The sequence below is a fragment of the Acomys minous genome (assembly GCF_964271855.1).
Source record: "Acomys minous genome assembly, chromosome: 17".
Classification (NCBI taxonomy): domain Eukaryota; kingdom Metazoa; phylum Chordata; class Mammalia; order Rodentia; family Muridae; genus Acomys; species Acomys minous.
Genome location: NC_140500.1, coordinates 62692853 through 62709670, shown reverse-complemented (window position 1 = coordinate 62709670; position 16818 = coordinate 62692853). Strand labels below are relative to the sequence as shown.

Genomic DNA, 16818 nt, shown 5'->3' with positions numbered 1-16818 from the left:
GTGTCTGGGCATGCCCAGGCATGTCCAGGTAGGTCTAGGGCTGACTCTACATGAAGCCCCTCTTTCGTACATGCATGTTGCCAGGTGGGTCTTGTTCCCGTTCAAAGCAGGTCTACTCTAATCAGAGAGGAAACACCAGCTAGAGAAAGCATTACTCCAGAAAGAATAGAAGCAATGACATTTGTTCCATAAGATTTAATCTCTTAGGAAAAAAAAAAAAAACCTATGCGTACTCTGTTATTCAAAGAGCACCTTCTCTTGTTTTACTAAAAAACGGCCATAATTCACTTTTTGAGTCTCTACAGGAAAATAAATTGAATACCTAGTTAAGAAGGGTGAAGAGGTCTCAGCTGGAGCCACCCCATAGCCTCCCAGGGTCCTGCCTGTTGCAGGTCTCCAGCTTGTCACAGAGATCTCCACTCATCGTTCTCCCAGCCCTGCTGCCTTCCATGCCCACTTTCCAGCACCTGGTCCCCACCCTCATTCCCCTTCTCCAGTCTCTCCCACCAAGTGCTCTTTCCCCTTCTTAGTGGGATTCAAGCTTCCTCCCTTGGGGCATCCTTTTTATTTAGCTTCTTTGGGTCTGAGGACTGTGTTATGGTTATCCTTTACTCTGAGTCTCATATCCACTCATAAGTGAGTACGTCTTTCTGGGTCTGGTTTACCTCACTTAGGATGGCGTTTTCTAGTTCCATCCATTTGCCTGCAAATTTTATGATTTCCTTATTTTTCATAGCTGAGTAGTGTTCCTTTGTGTAAGTGTACCACATTTTCTTTGTGTGTTCTTAAGTTGAGGGACATCTAAGTTGTTTCCAGTCTGTGGCTATTATGAATAAAGCTGCTATGAACATAACCGGGCAGGCTTTTAAATGGATGGAGCATTATACCAGTCTACCCAAATTTTTTGACCCAATATTTACCCTACCTACAAGATGGGCAAGAATATGATATAGCAAAATTTGTGGAAATGGCCAACCAAAGACCAACCCAAATTGAGACACATTCTATAGGAGAGTGCCATCCCTGCCACTTTTAATGATACTTTGCTATGCTTACAGATATGAGCCATGCTAATTGTCCTGTGAGATGCTCCACCCAGCAGGAGAGCTAAACAGATGCTAGACCCACAGCCAAAAATAGATCTGGGAATCTTGTTGGATAGTCAGGGGAAGGATAGTGGAATCTGAAGGGACAAGAATGTCACAAAAAGACTAACAGGGACAACTAACCTAGGCCCACAGGGGCTCACAGAGACTGAACCATCAACCTGAGTGCATGTATGGACTGAATCTAAGCCCCTACCTTTACAGAGGTGATGGAAAGCCTAGTCTTAATGTGGGTCTCTTAGCAACCAGAGCAGGGGCTGTCACTGACATGGATGCAGCTGCTTGCTGTTGGATTTCTTTCCCCCAGCTGGGAAGACTTGCCTGGTCTCAGTGGAAGAGGATGCACTTAGTGCTGATGCACATGAAGTGATAAGGTTGGATGGCATGGGGTGGGGATGTTCTCCCTTGTCAGTGAAGGAGAGGGGAATGAGGGAAGAAAGTAGGATGGTGGGACTGTGAGAAGAGGGGAGGGCATGTAAAATGAAAAAATAAATTAATAAGGAGAAGAAAAGAAGAGTAGAGGTACTGGAGAGATGCCTCAGTGGTTAATAGCACTAGCTGTTCTTTCAAGAGATTTAGCACCCAAATGGTGGCTTAAACTTGTCTGTAAGTTCAGTTTCAGGAAATCCAATTCCCTCTTCTGGCTTCTACGGGCACTGCGTTCATGTGCTACAAAGACATGCAAAATACCTATACACATAAAGTAAAATAAAAAAAGAAAAGATGCTTAATCCCCTACAACAAACCTTTATATTTAGTAAATCAAGAATTCTGAAATGACCATGCTGTCCGGAAAGGTCTTAAGTCGCCAAGATAATGTACATCAAAAAAATACAATGGTCTCTAGCTTCATCATTATCAGTTTTCCATCATGGCTGAAGTGGCGCATGTGACATTTGCAGTGAGAAATATCCTTCCCAGTGTGTGTATAAAACCAGGAGGCTGCACAGGTAAGCCTGTACCATGTAGGGTCTCAATGTCTGTTACCTCAAATTCTATGCTGACATCATAATATCCTGTGTGAGAAGAGTAAGACATAAAGTCTGCAGGAGGTGAGTAGGATGCAGCTGTGGAGATAAATGCTCTTGATGGGGCTGAGGAGACCTGAGGTATTTGTTTTCACTGTGTAAAGGTAGGACAGAAAGACACTATCCATGAGGTACAATGTGGGGACATCACCCCAAGCTAACCTTCGAATGTTGACAAAGTAATTTTGTTTGCAGCTGTAGAGCTTATGGTACTTTATGGCATCTTTAGTAAATAGTGTGCATGATTAAAGAATACAGTAGTCCAAGGGAAGTGGGGAAGTGGATTCAAAAGTAGTAACTATATTTCACACCTCAATGTTTCTCTCTCCTCAGTTCTTACAGACATCTCTGCTGTAGTGCATCAAACAATCCACACTCACCTGATTAAATTATTACCTATGCACATTTCCAAATCTAACAAAGAAACAGATTTAAATTCCATAGTATAGCAGGCTCCAGGGAACTTTACAGAGCACCCCAAGAGCTGCCGTGAGATGAGACAATAGAAAGCAAATGAGAGATAAAGTAAAAAATAAAACATACTAAAGGAGACAATGGGGAAAGATGAGATGGGCTTAGTCTACTACAGCACGCTCAGCAAAGCATCATCTTATAGAAACTGGTAGAGGCAGGTACTATGTAAATCACCCACAGAATGTCACCTTGGACCCTTCCAAGATACCACATATTGCCTGTATTGTCCTTGGCTGGTGCCTTAGTTTGAGCAGGACCCCTGGGCCCAAATCTGCCTATCATAATGTTCTACTTGTAGGCTTCTAGGACCCTCTGGATCCTTCTACTTTGCCATTCTCCCATGCTTCTCTCATCTAGAGTCCCACTAGAATGTCCTCCCCTCTGTCTCAGTTTCCTGGTAAGTGAAGGCTTTCGTGGGACATGCCCCTTGGGCTAATATGCAGATATAAGTGAGTATATACCATTTGAGTCTTTCTGCTTCTGGGTTAACTCACTCATTATGATCATTTCTAGCTCAATCCATTTATCCACAAATTTCGGGAATTCCTTGTTTTTAATAGCTGAATAGTATTCCATAGTGTATATGTACCACAGTTTCTTTATCCATTCTTCTATTGAGAGACACTTAGGCTGTTTCTATGTTCTGGCTATTATGACTAAGGCTGCTATGAACATGGTTGAGCAAATTTTCTTGTTGTGTGCTGGAGCATCTTCTGGGTATATTCCAAGGAGTGGAATATCTGAGTCTAAACCTTAAACCCCTACCCAGATCTAGCCAATGGACAGAACACTCTCCACAGTAGAGTGGAGAGTGGGATATTACTTTCTCACATACTCTAGTGCCTCACCTTTGACCATGTCCCCTAGAGGGGGAGACCTGGTGGCACTCAGAGGAAGAATAGCAGGTTACCAAGAAGAGTCTTGATACCCTATGAACATATACAGGGGGAGGTAATCTCCCTCAGGAACAGTCATAGGGGAGGGAAATAAGGGGAGAATGGGAGGGAGGGAAGAATGGGAGGATACAAGGGATGGGATAACCATTGAGATATAACAAGAATAAATTAATAAAGGAGAAAAAAAAGATACCACATATCTTTTCTCAAATAAATTATTGTCTTTCCTATAACTAGCCATGTGTCGCTGTAAAATTCATTGAGTTAAGGCAAAGGGTGGAAGCTTCCAGGCCTGCCCTGCAGGCTCAAGCTCTCCTCCTCGCCTGCACCACATTTCGGTGCTACGTAGTAACATGTCCCTTGAGCAGGCTGATAAGACATTTGCCTTCACTAAGACATAATGCCTTTGAAGTGACTTGGTTGTTTGTTTAACAATGTATTTGATAATTTTAAGATGCTTCTTTATGGAAAGTCATCAAATCTCAACATGTTATAAAATGTTTTTAGAATCCACTTGTCCATAGGAGCCACTCTTAGCATTAAATAAGGCTTGGTGGCTAAGAGCACTTGCTGCTCTTGCAGTGGATCCCAGTTCAGTCCTCAGGACCCACCTGGTAATTTATAGAAGTATATTCAAGTTCACAGGGATATGGAATTCCAATATCTGCGTTTGGCTTCCATATGCACTACACACACACATGGTATGCCTGAACACATGCACTCATACATGTAAAATAGATATTTTAAAAGTATATGATTGGTTTTACAATTATATACACACATATATACTCACATACTAGCTCACCTGGGACTTGGTATCTTACTCCATCATAAAATATGGTACTTATTTGTTTTTTTTTCAGGCATAATATTTATGTTAGCTGCACTTGGTCTTGAGCTCCTGATCCCCCTGCCTTCAAATTCCAAGTGCTGGAATTGCAGGTGTGTGCTACAACACCTGGCAAAGGGGGTGGATGTGCTTTGCTTCTGCGTACCTTGTCAGTATTTCCTCACAATGTGAACTCTTTCTTGAAAACAGTATTTGCAGCTTCAATTAAATGCATCATCATGTAGATTCACCACTGTCCATTTGGCTGGTGCCACAGTACTGTGCCTGGTCATTTTTTTCCTGAGGTCATGTATCTCTACTCTGTAATTTTGATTTGCAAGGACCTTTCTCTAATGTGTAATTTTCTCTCTAATTAGGATGAGTTGTTTTCCAATTTTACATTTACAAAGGGAACAGAGTAGTCTGACTCCAGGCCAAGATCCAATATGTGCTTCTAGACCTGATCATAGCAATAATATGCCTTTGTCTGGCAGACCTTCCTTCCCCACTCCAAGCTTAGAGCTCAGTCTAGGGTCTAGATTCTAGGCAGTTGTGTGTTCTGGAGAGAGCTGCAACCAAGGATTAGATCTCTCATTATCTACATTGTCCATAGACTAAGCTGTATTCTTAGCCTAGGCACACCCTTCTATACCTCCTTATCACAGGCCTTGATTTCTGCCCCTCTAACTGAGTGAGTACTTTTTCATTTTGTCCCTTTCCTAGTCCAGCTCCCCACCTCAGCGTCTTGGGCTTGTAAAAAGAAGGAGACCTTTTATTTAGTTCTCCTGGGTAATTAAAACAAGGACCACTTGAAAAAAGTCAAGTCTATGTCCATTGAAATAATAACTATAAAATGTCTGTCAGAAGGCAGAAAGTTGTTTACCTTTAGAACTGACAAATTCTATACTTCTCATTATTTTTATTTTTTTTCTTTTTTTTTTAAATACATTTTTATTAATTTATACATATTACATCTCAGTTGTTAGCCCATCCCATGTATCCTCCCATTCCTCCCTTCCTCCCACTTCCCCCCTACTCCCCTCCCCTCCCCTAAGTCTGTGTCTGAGGGGGACCTCCTCCCCCTGAATAAGCTCATACGGTATCAAGTCTCTCCTTGGTGACCTCTTATCTTTCCTCTGAGTGCCACCAGGCATCTCCGTCCAAGGGACTTGTTCAAATATGGGGCACCAGAGTTTGTGTGAAAGTTAGATCTCCTTCTCCACTCAACAGTGGAGAATGTCCATCGGCTAGTCCGGGTAGGGGTTCAAGGTTTTTACTACCTATTTTCAGAGAAATGCAAATCAAAACGACACTGAGATTCCATCTTACACCCATCAGAATGGCTAAGATCAATAACTCAACTGACACCTCATGCTGGCGAGGGTGTGGAGAAAGAGGAACACTCCTGCATTGCTGGTGGGATTGCAAACTAGTACAACCACTTTGGAAAGCTATCTGGTGCTTTCTCAGAAAAATGGGAATAGGGCTTCCTCAAGACCCAGCTATTCCACTCCTTGGAATATACCCAGAGGATGTACTACTACACAACAGGGACATATGCTCAACCATGTTCATAGCTGCCTTATTCATAATAGCCAGAACTTGGAAACAACCTACGTGTCCCTCATTATTTTTAAAGACTATGTGCAAGCAGATACTGAAGATGAACATACACCGGCTGGATCCATAGCTCAGGAAAGCCACAGCCTTCTTGATGTTTTCTCAGAAATATGACTTTGCCTTTGGGAGGACAAGATTTCCAGGGGGAAGCACAAGTAAATTCCTGGCTTTGTTCTTTTCATTTTGTTCCCTCAAGCCTTGGTGGGAATACTTGCCATGGGAACGTCACCCTCACAGGAAATAAAGCATGTTTAATTCCCCTCAAGGTAAGCTGGAAAGCCTGATCTGATCGAAAGAGGCATGCAGTGAGATGTCAGAAACATAGCTGCCTCCTGGCCTCATGCTTTGTTGTGGTCAGTTCTTTATCTGCTGGGAAATAAAATGCCAGTAAGAAGGTGTACTTCATGAAACAAGGAAAAATGTGTGTGTGTGTGTGTGTGTGTGTGGTGTTTTCCCACTCTGTGTAGAATATACTCATGACCAAGACAAAGAGGCTGACAAAACAGCTCAGGACTAAGGAGGAAGAGATAGTCAGGTCCCTGGAGCTCTGGAGTTCTATAGCCTGGTAGTCTGGGCTACTTGTTGAGTTCCAGGTCAATTAGAAACCTCTCTCTCAAAAAAAAGGGAGAGAGCACCTAAAAAGTTACATCCAAGGTTGTCCTCCATATATACATGCACACACACACACACACACACACACACACACACACACACACACACACAAACACATACACACACACACACACACACACACACACACACACACACACACACTGCACCTGTGTACATGCACACACAGGGACACACACAAATGCCAAAGAGAAAAAAATCAGGGGGCTGGAGAGATGGCTCAGAAGTTAAGAGCACTGACTGCTCTTCCAAAGGTCATGAGTTCAATTCCCAGCAACCACATGGTGGCTCAGAACTATCTATAATGATATCAGGTGCTCTCTTCTGATGTGCAGGCAGAATGCTGTATACATAACAAATAAATCTTTAAGAAAATTAAAAATCAGGGCATGCACTTTGAAAGATAGTGAAATTAATAGAAATGAGGTGCATTGGTTATGAGCAGGCTTGTTTACTTCTTCTCAGTGCTAACAAATGCTCTTCTGTGCACTGCGTCTTTATGCCTGTTCTTCCATTTTGGAGATTTATATTTGATGAAGTCTCAGAAAAAATGACACGGAAAATGATTTTTATAACCATTGCTGAAGAGAAATCACTAGAGCTACATAAATTAGTGCCTTTCTCGGTACTTCATTAATTAATTAAGTGTGTTTCTTTGTGCTTGTCAAGGATGGGTAGAGCATGCCATATTTAAGCATGAGTTAGACATTTCAGGTTCTTGCTGGACTGGTTAATTGGTTCATTTTTTATTTAAGCATTGAGAGCAGGGTTAGCTGTATCTGTAGCTAGTTCTAGGGCTCACCTATCAATAGGAAAAAGGGGGGAAAGGAATGACTCTCTTCCAGCAACCTGAAAGCTGGGCCAGTGACAGCAAGACAGACATCTGAGAAAATAATGAATAAAACCTTTGAATAATAACACTCACTCTGTGTTAAGGTAATAATAATAAAAATAATGATATTGATAATAATAATGCATATTTATTTTATTTCTCGTATGTGTGTGTATGTGTGTGTGTGCCTATGTGCATGCTTTTAAATTATGCTAAACATTAGGCTGGAGTGATTGCTCAGTGGTTAAATCACTTGCTGCTCTTCCAGAGAACCTGAGCTTGGACACAGCACTTGTAACTCCACATCTCAAATATCCAACATCCTCATCTGTACACACTGGTGCACACAGACAAGTGTACAGATACACACACACACACACACACGTATGTATATATACATATATATGCTAAATTTTAAAATAAATAAATGATTATAATTTATTCAAACCAGCAAAGTACATCTTGGCATATATTTCATTATTTTAACATTGATAGATTAGTTTCCGCTAGACAAACAGAAAACTCAATATTTTTTGTGAAAATAAAAACAGATTTTCAAAATAAATGCAAGTGACTCATCCAGAATTTTAAATATTTACTTCATATATGTTTTGTTGGAAATTATATTTAGTCATAAATTATTTTTAAAATACATGTGATTCTTTTAGCTCCATGAATGGACAATAAATGTTCAGTCCAATGTACAATGTAAAATGGTAGTGACACTGTGACTGAATTTCAGGAAAGGGCATTCATAGGATCAGAAGCAGAAATACACATCTCCAAAAATGCTGAGGGCATCAGAAGTAGTGAAACATCTCAAGAACAATAGCACAGTAGCTAAGGAAATGTGTAAGAGTTACACAGTTTATTACACTCCCTCTTTTTGTTTTGTTTTGTTCTTTGTTTTTTTTTTTTTTTTTTTTTTTTTTTTTTTTTTTTTTTTTTTTTTTTGAGACCGGGTCTCTCTGTGTAGCCTTGGCTGTCCTGGACTCACTTTGTAGACCAGGCTGGTCTCGAACTCACAGAGATCCACTTGCCTCTGCCTCCCGAGTGCTGGGATTAAAGGTGTGCACCACCACTTCCAGGCCTGATTTATTACACTCTTTAACAGGTGAAGCATATAACAATTGTGCTTGCAATGTTTATGTCAACTTGACACAAGACAGGGTCATCTGAGGGGAAGGAGCCCCATTTGAGAAAATTCATCCATACGATCAGGCTGTAAGGCAAGAACATAGGGGATTTTCTTAATTAGTGATTGATGTGTGAGGGCTTGGACCAATACAGGTTGGGCTAGCCCAGGGCAGGTGGTCCTGGGTGCCATAGAAAAGCAGACAAAGCAAACAATGAGAAGCAACCCTCAAGGGCCTCTGAATCAGCTCCTACCTCCAGGTTCCTGTCCTGCTTGACTTCCTGTCCTGAATTTCTTCAGTGATGACTACTAATGTGGGAGCATTACATAAATGATTTTTTTCTACCCATATTGTTTGGAGTATTGGTGACTTACTTCAGCAATATGAACAATTATCATTGCAACTTAGGTAATTTGTTATTGATATTCAGTGAACGTGATTAATGTGAGAAGAATGAGCAATGGCATTTTTTTTCATTTTAACTTACTTTTAAGTGAAATAGAATTCTGTCACTCACTCCCAACTTTCCTTTTCTACCTCCAACACTTCCCACGCCATTCACTCTCAAGTGCATAGCCTCTTTTATTTGAGGATTTAAAAAAATATATATACATATATGTACATATATAAACACAAGTTGCGGACTCCATTTTTATTTTCTGTATATATGTGTGCATATTTATATATGTGTATAGGATTTTAGGGCTGGCCAATATATTTGACAACTAATAATGGGGCCCCCTCCCAAGGAGTTATTTCTTTTTCTCTCAGCAGTCATTAGATGTTTTAATTTCTACTGTGAGGTGAAAACTGAGAACATCCTCAAATGTGTAGGCATACGCACATGAGAATTCTCTAAATTTGAATTTACTTCCTATTTTGCCTTTCCTAGGTTTATACATTATTACGTATAAATTTTTAAAATTCTTACATGGCCATAAATTATTTTGAAACTTCCTATTCAGATTTTAAACTTTTTTTTTTATAACTCTTGTCATTAAAATTCTGACTGCTAACACTCATTTGATTTGTGTGAGTCTTGCAAAGATCAACACCAAAATACTTGTTAAAATCATAATCATTAAGAGTCTGTGTGCTCCAATGAGTTAAAAGCAGTAAAAATATGTTGCTATTTCTTTTTATTATCAATGTTGCTAAAATTGCAATTGAAAAGCACAATAATTATTGAAAGAGGTGCCACTTCTGTGTGGATGAAATTTTTCTTCCAAAAGCATTGCTCTGAGATAAAATTATTCTAAACTATGCAAAAATATGTCACCTAGAATCTTCCATATTTCATTCTTTTTATTACTTTTATTCATTTCTAAAATGAAGATCAGCCTGTGTTTTATTTTTATGATGCTTTAGCTTATCAAGCATCAAATAAATTCCAAATGTTTACTAATAATATTAATACAGACCTTTCACAGATGGGGACAATTTAGATTGTATATTCCAGTAAAGCCATCCGTCACTTTTATACTACAGAAAAATAATCTTCCTGGTATCTTGGCTGCAAGTGAATTTGCTTTTAAATCATTTCCATTTACTTTTTTCTCCCCTCCTTTTGGAATGCATTTTATATCAACAACAAATAAATAGTAATGACTTGTGCTATTGCTGTGCATGCAAGTATTATTTGTGACACAGGGAAGAAAGGAATCTAATGATTCGTCAGGAATATCCAGAGATACAAATGCTCTCTATGGTCTTTCTAATCCATAGTATCAACACACAAAGAAATCACCAGATGAACAAAGGTTAGCTCAAAGGTAAGAAGAGTAATTTGAGGTACAATGTGCAAAACACTTTGTATTCTGGGTCCGAAAGAAAAAAGACAAAGTAATTATTGAGCATTTATTGTGTGATAAATGTACTCAGACAGATTGATCTTAGGAAGTGCATAACGAAGGAACAAAGTCTGCAGAAAGAGATGTCATTCAATGAAAACAGCAAGTCCAGATAATGTGGCAAGTATCATTCCAGAACCTGTAATAAATAGAAAATTGAAAGTCAGAGAGTTGAAAGAGAAGAAAGAGAAAAATACAGACATGCCAATTTTCTGCTCTTTTGTGGTAAGAAGTCCACATTGGAATCACTGAGGATGTTCAGATTAGTGGGAAATATCTGAAACTTTGGCATAATGTCAAGACAGTGTGACTCAAGTATTTGTAGCATCCTGGGATCCCTCATTTCAAAGCAATTTTCAAGTAAATATTCTACCCAGAAAACTGTCACTCTGAAGTTTAACGATATGTCTGTGTTTAACATCAGGGTCACGTTTCTCTAACAAATTCATGTAAACAGTAATAGATTTAACTAAAATATCGGAAAAATGATAAAATAATTTTGCCTATCTACTCATCTGCCTATTAATATTATCCTTGTATTGGTCCAGTGGAAAAAATATTAGACCATTATTAAATAAATATTAATAAATTGTAGCTGTGGTTTGTGCTTCTCATGCAGTTTTATCAGTGTAGGGTGTGTACAAGTGTATGGATGCTTCTGGATATACAGCTGCAAGTGTGGGGTGTGCAACAAGCCCTTGAAGGCCAGAAGATAACATCTGATGCAATGACTCTTTAAATTTTCAGAGACATGACACTTGGAATATAGGCATGGCTGACTGACTGGCCAGAGAACCTCAGGGACTCTGCCTCTGCCTCTGCCTCTGCCTCTGCCTCTGCCTCTGCCTCTGCCTCTGCCTCTGCCTCTGCCTCTGCCTCTGCCTCTGCCTCTGCCTCCACAGCCCTGGATTAGGACTGTGAGATTCACTAATATCGTGCTCCTTTTGCTTGGGTTATGAGGATCAAACTCAGATCTTCTTGCTTCACTGATCTCTCTGTCTCTCTGTCTCTCTGTCTCTCCATCTCTCTGTCTCTGTCTCTGTCTCTCTGTCTTTCTCTGTCTCTCTCTCTCTCTTTTTCTCTCGCTCCCAATTTACATTATTAACTCACATTTCTGTCACTCATTCACTAGCAAGCTTTATGTCACTGAGATGAAGAAGTTAGACAAGCCAATTTAACAGGAGAAAGGTATATTTCCTCACCGTCTCAAGGATTCCAATCTAAGATCTTATATCACAGCTGCACTGAGACAATGACATCACAGAGCATTGCATCATCAACACCTGTGGAGAAGGATGTTTACTTCATAGCAGCCAAAGAGCAGAGAGAAGAAAAGACAGAAGTCCCAGTTTCCCCCCCAAACAGCATGATCCAACCTCCTGACTTTCTTCCTTAAGCCTCTGCCTCCTAAGAACATGCTATACTGTTGACTCCATTATTCATAAGAAATGCTAGACTAGTGGCCCGGCATTTAAAAATTGGAATTTGAGAATGTTTATCACCCAGACCACAGGAAATAGAAAATCTGTCACCTTATTTACTTGCATACTTACCATTTGCCACATTCATGTTTTATTGAATCCCACACTGGACATCACTAAGTAATTGTGGTGGTAAAGTGTGACTAATTATAATGGAAAGTTACTTAGGTCCTGTTTGGGATTGCTGACATCTCAAAGAAATTTATTTAGCACTAAGAAACTCAATGGGTGGGTGAGGAATGCATACAGTGCCTTGGAATTTTAATCATTCCATTGAGGAGAAAATAAGAAATTACAAAAATTGGTATAATTTTTTCTGGAGGTATAGGAAGCAACATAAGTAAAAAATTATAGCAGCCAGAGAAGGATACATTTTAAAAAATCATGTAATACCATTTTATACCCTTCCTTCTCAAGAGACATGCACAGCAGTAGGACTTCCAAAGTTCTCTTTTCTTTTGGGTGGTAGAAAATAAGAGGATGGAGAGATTACTCAGAGCTTAAGAGTCAAGGTTGCTTTCCCAGAGGATGCAAGTTCAGTTCCCAGGACCCACGTCTGAAGGCTCACATCCTGTCAACCTTTCATGTCAGCTCCAGAGGATCTGATGATGTCTTCTGGCCTCTGATGGTATCTTCACAATGTAACACATACATACATACACACACACACACACACACACACACACACACACACACACACACACCACTCAATGAAACAATCAAGATCAAGCCTTCACACAAAATAAGCCTAATGATTCTAAGCTTCTTCGGGAGTAATAACACAAGACAATATTCAAGTAACAGTGTTATTTACATTAGCTTTTTAGTAAGATTCTGTTGCTTGGAGGACATGATCGTGTTATCTTCAGTAAGTAATGGTCCTGGCATTAATATAATAATAAAAATCACCCTGTCTGTTTTCAGCGTGCCTGTGTCTTTCCCCTACATATAATGAGACCATCTTGCACATTCTGCCTCCAGCAACAAACGGCAAGAAAGAGCTCTGACTAGTCAGCTGACTGCTTGAGAAGCTTCTGAAATGTTTGAGCTGAAGACTTTTGTTCCTGAATCCCTCTGTCTGCTGCTGTAACTTCACTTCACTGTGTGAACTTTTCAGACTACTGGGAAGTCACAGTCTACTAAGGCAGGATCGGAAGGACCATTACACTGGATTTCCATGCCTGACCCATGGAAATAAATCTTAAGCATTAAAGAAGTAAAGAAGTATTAACAGCTGCTGAGAACCATTGATAAGTGCAAGAGTAAACATCTTGGTGTTCACAAGCTATGAAGAGAGATTGAGACAAACTACATGATTGGAGAGACATGAAGCTACCAGGGGGAAGCAGACTGGGTTACTCTGGTTAGAAGCACTTGGTTATGCTTTTTCAGGGGAGCTGCAGCTTCCAGCACCCACGTGACATCTCACGGTCACCAGGTGACTCCTGTTCCATGGCTTCGGAAGTCCTCTTCTGGCCTCCCAGAGCACTGCACACACTGTGCGGAGAAACACATGCTGCCCAGCACTCATATGCATAACATAAAAAATAAATCTATGAAACAATAGAAAGACAAATTTCCTCTCAAAAATGGAAGACTAAATATTATACTAGGATACAATCAGAAAATTAAATTGAAAATGTAGAGCTTTTAGTAAGTCAGAAAAGATTATTAAAAAGCCTAACTAGTACTTACTGGGTCAAACATTCCCAACGTATGTTATTTATTTGATTTAGGAATTCTTACTTGCTGCCATGCTGGGAGATTTTCAAGAGTATTGATTACCAGACTGAGGCCTAGATATGGAGTGGAAAGGAATTAGCTAAAAGGAAGATGGAAACTAGACCATGGACGTTCAGTTATGGACACAGAGAAGCTCAGGCAGCCCGGCATCCTTTTGGCTCTGCAACCACACCACTGTTGTCTGCTTCTAAGACACAGTGGTTCCCTTTTGTTGTGTGCTCTGGACTTCTATATGATTGGGCATTGCTGCCTATCACCTGAGGTCACTCATTCTTCCCACAAGTGTTTGTTCTGTGAACATTTAACATCTGGAAGGACTGGAAAGTAGCTTTCTCCACGGTGGTAAAAAGCTGTTGATTATGCTTTAACAAAAACTGATCTTACAGAAGGGCCTAAAATATTGGAGAACCACTTTATCAAGCAAACTTTTTTAAAAAAGAGTCAGGTTACTAAAAATAGGAGGAATCTAAAATAATTGAAATGATTCAACATCTTCTCCTTAAACTCTCTAAGAACAAAGTTGAAGTCCCATCTCACACCTTCAAAGTAAAAGAAACAAGAGTTTGTGACCCAGCATGTGGAATTAAATCAAGTTTTAAACACTGAGGCGGCTAAGATTTCTACTAAGCTATTCAGATTTTTTAAATACTGTTTAGATATATGAATATAATTTTAAATTACCAATTTTATTTTGAGTAGTAATATTATAAGTTCTTGAGTCAGAAAAAATGCTACATACATTTATCATAAGAGAAAGAATGGAAAATTGAGCTTTACAAAATACTACAGCTATTTATTTATTTGTGTGTGTGTGTGTGTGCGTGCATGCATGTGCGTGCGCGTGCGCGTGCGCAGACTCATGAAGGTCAGGACAACATACAGGCGGTGGTTCTTCCTTCCAAAATATATATCCTAGAGGTCAAACTTAGTATGTCAGGCTCATCTGCAAATGCCTTTGTACACTAAGCCTGGAATCTCAAAAGTAACCCTCACATTCTTGCTTCTTTTCATTAAAAAATGCTGAGAGTTCCAAATGATACCCAAAAATTTGAGATTTGAAATTTTTAATATATTTCTACTTACCTTTATTATATTATATATTATATATTATGTGTTATATATTATATATTATATTATAAGCATCACTAAAGAAGGATTTAGAAAAGAAAAGAAATATTATTGTCAGAACGGTTGTAAGTGGGTGAGAAACGGAGTCTTGAGTTTATGTGTTCTGTTGACCCAATTTACCAACAGCATCTCCTGAAGAAGATATTAATTTACTGAATATATGTATGCCTTTCAAAATTAGACAGAGTCAAGGAGATAAATGAGAAGAACTCTTAATAAAGTAGTCCAGCATAGTTGTGTACATTTCTGTCCTCCGAACTGCAATAGGGATCAAAAAGTATTAGCACATCTTACTGAAATTTTAATGGAGGAAAGAAAAAGGAGATCAAGTTTATCATCAAAAATCAATTGGCTACAGCTAGATGAGCACCAGCTAGCTCATACTGGGGAGTAATAAACAAGACTCTATAAAGAATGAATCATGTCAGATTAATCTAATTTCCTTATATGTCAGACTGACTTCCGAGATCAAGGAAAAGTAATAGATTAAATATATCTTGCTGTTAACAAGATTTTCAATGCTGTTTCATTTAACACCATCAATCATCAAACAAACAAAGCAAGACATGCCTGAGTCTGCAGGTAATAGAGGGAATGGCATGTATTCAGAACGTGTTGACTAATGACACTGGTGGCAGGGATGAGCTGAGGTTGCAGGTCGCACCAATCCCTCTCCCATCCCGTGATGGCCAAACATAGAGTCTTTTATGTAAACTGCTTAGAACATGTACTTGTCCTTATTTTGTGGAAGTATCTGCATGTATGTATGCACATCAATTGTGTGCCTGACAAACTTGGCAGCCAGAAGAGGTTATAGAATCTTCTGTGGAGTAACAAAGAGGTATACTCACTAAGTGTGGGCATAAAGGACTGAATCCAGGCTCTGAAAGAGCAGCAAGCATTCTGTGGCTGAGCCATCTCTCCAGTCCCTAAAATAAAGACTTTTACCAGGGCCTCCTAACAACATGAGTGTGCTAAGTGAAGAGGAATATAAAGAATACAAAACACTGCACTTAGCTTACAGAGATACTGCAATGAACTAATATTAATGTTGTTTCCATCAGCTTATCAGTCGGAGGGTATCTAAACAAGTAACTTATTTTTTAGACACTGGGAAGTGAACTTTATATTTTGTTCATTGGATGATTTCCTTTTGCATGACCTGAAAAGCTGAGTTATTGGAAAAATATTCAACACAAATGTGTTAGGACCATACAAAATTTAATTGTTGAGCAGAGAAAAATAAATCATGCCTGCATATTCATACAAAGTTAAAAATAAAAAAACAATAAATGAGAATTACAACTTTATATCCAGCTAATTCAGAAATGATAACTGATCAATTCTGTTTCCAGGAGGATGAATAGGTTTCGTCATTCTTTCCCTGGTGAGTTTCACCCTATGGCTTTATATTTGTTTGTGTCTATAAAGCTTGGCAGGAGGTAGTCTAATTTCCTTTAAGTAATCTGATTTATTTTAATTAAAATCTTTATAACATGAAGATACTTCTGTTTATAGTTTGTTTGACATTTGACCATTCCTAAGAATGCTTTCTTTTTGCTTAAGCCTAACTTCAGCTATATATCTCTTTGAATGGTAATACAACATAAGGTAATTATGCATGAAAAATTAGTATGCTTATTTCCGAGGTACATCAAATCCATTATACTTTTTTAAGAAACAAAATTACTTAATATCAATTTGATTTATAGGTACATAATTTCTACTATACTTTTTTTGCATGTTCATTATGTGCATAGTTTTGAAGAAAGAGGATGTACAAATGTAGGGCCAGGAATTGAGGGTCAGTGGTAGAATCCAGTGGTAGAATACACTGGAAGCCTTGGATTTGATTGTCTGCTCTGCGTAAACTAGGTGTGATGCTGCTCAACTGCACATCAATTCTTTAGGAGTGAAGCCAACAAGATTATGAGCTGAGACTACCTGAGACCCCATCTAAACCAAAACAAGAAGAAATCAGAAATATTTGCTTCTGAGTCTGTCAGGCTAGTATAACATAACACCAGAGGCTGTGAAGCTTAAGAAACCATCCAAGGCCAGATCT

The 16818-nt window shown here is 39.1% G+C and overlaps 1 long non-coding RNA gene across 1 annotated transcript; it reads left to right on the top strand.

Annotated features, from left to right (window-relative positions):
* The first annotated feature begins 2158 nt into the window (after positions 1-2158).
* On the top strand, positions 2159-13063 carry LOC311588380. Its single transcript, XR_014776182.1, has 3 exons — positions 2159-2238; positions 5973-6219; positions 12807-13063. It is a non-coding gene; the product is annotated as an uncharacterized lncRNA (long non-coding RNA).
* Positions 13064-16818: the final 3755 nt, after the last annotated feature.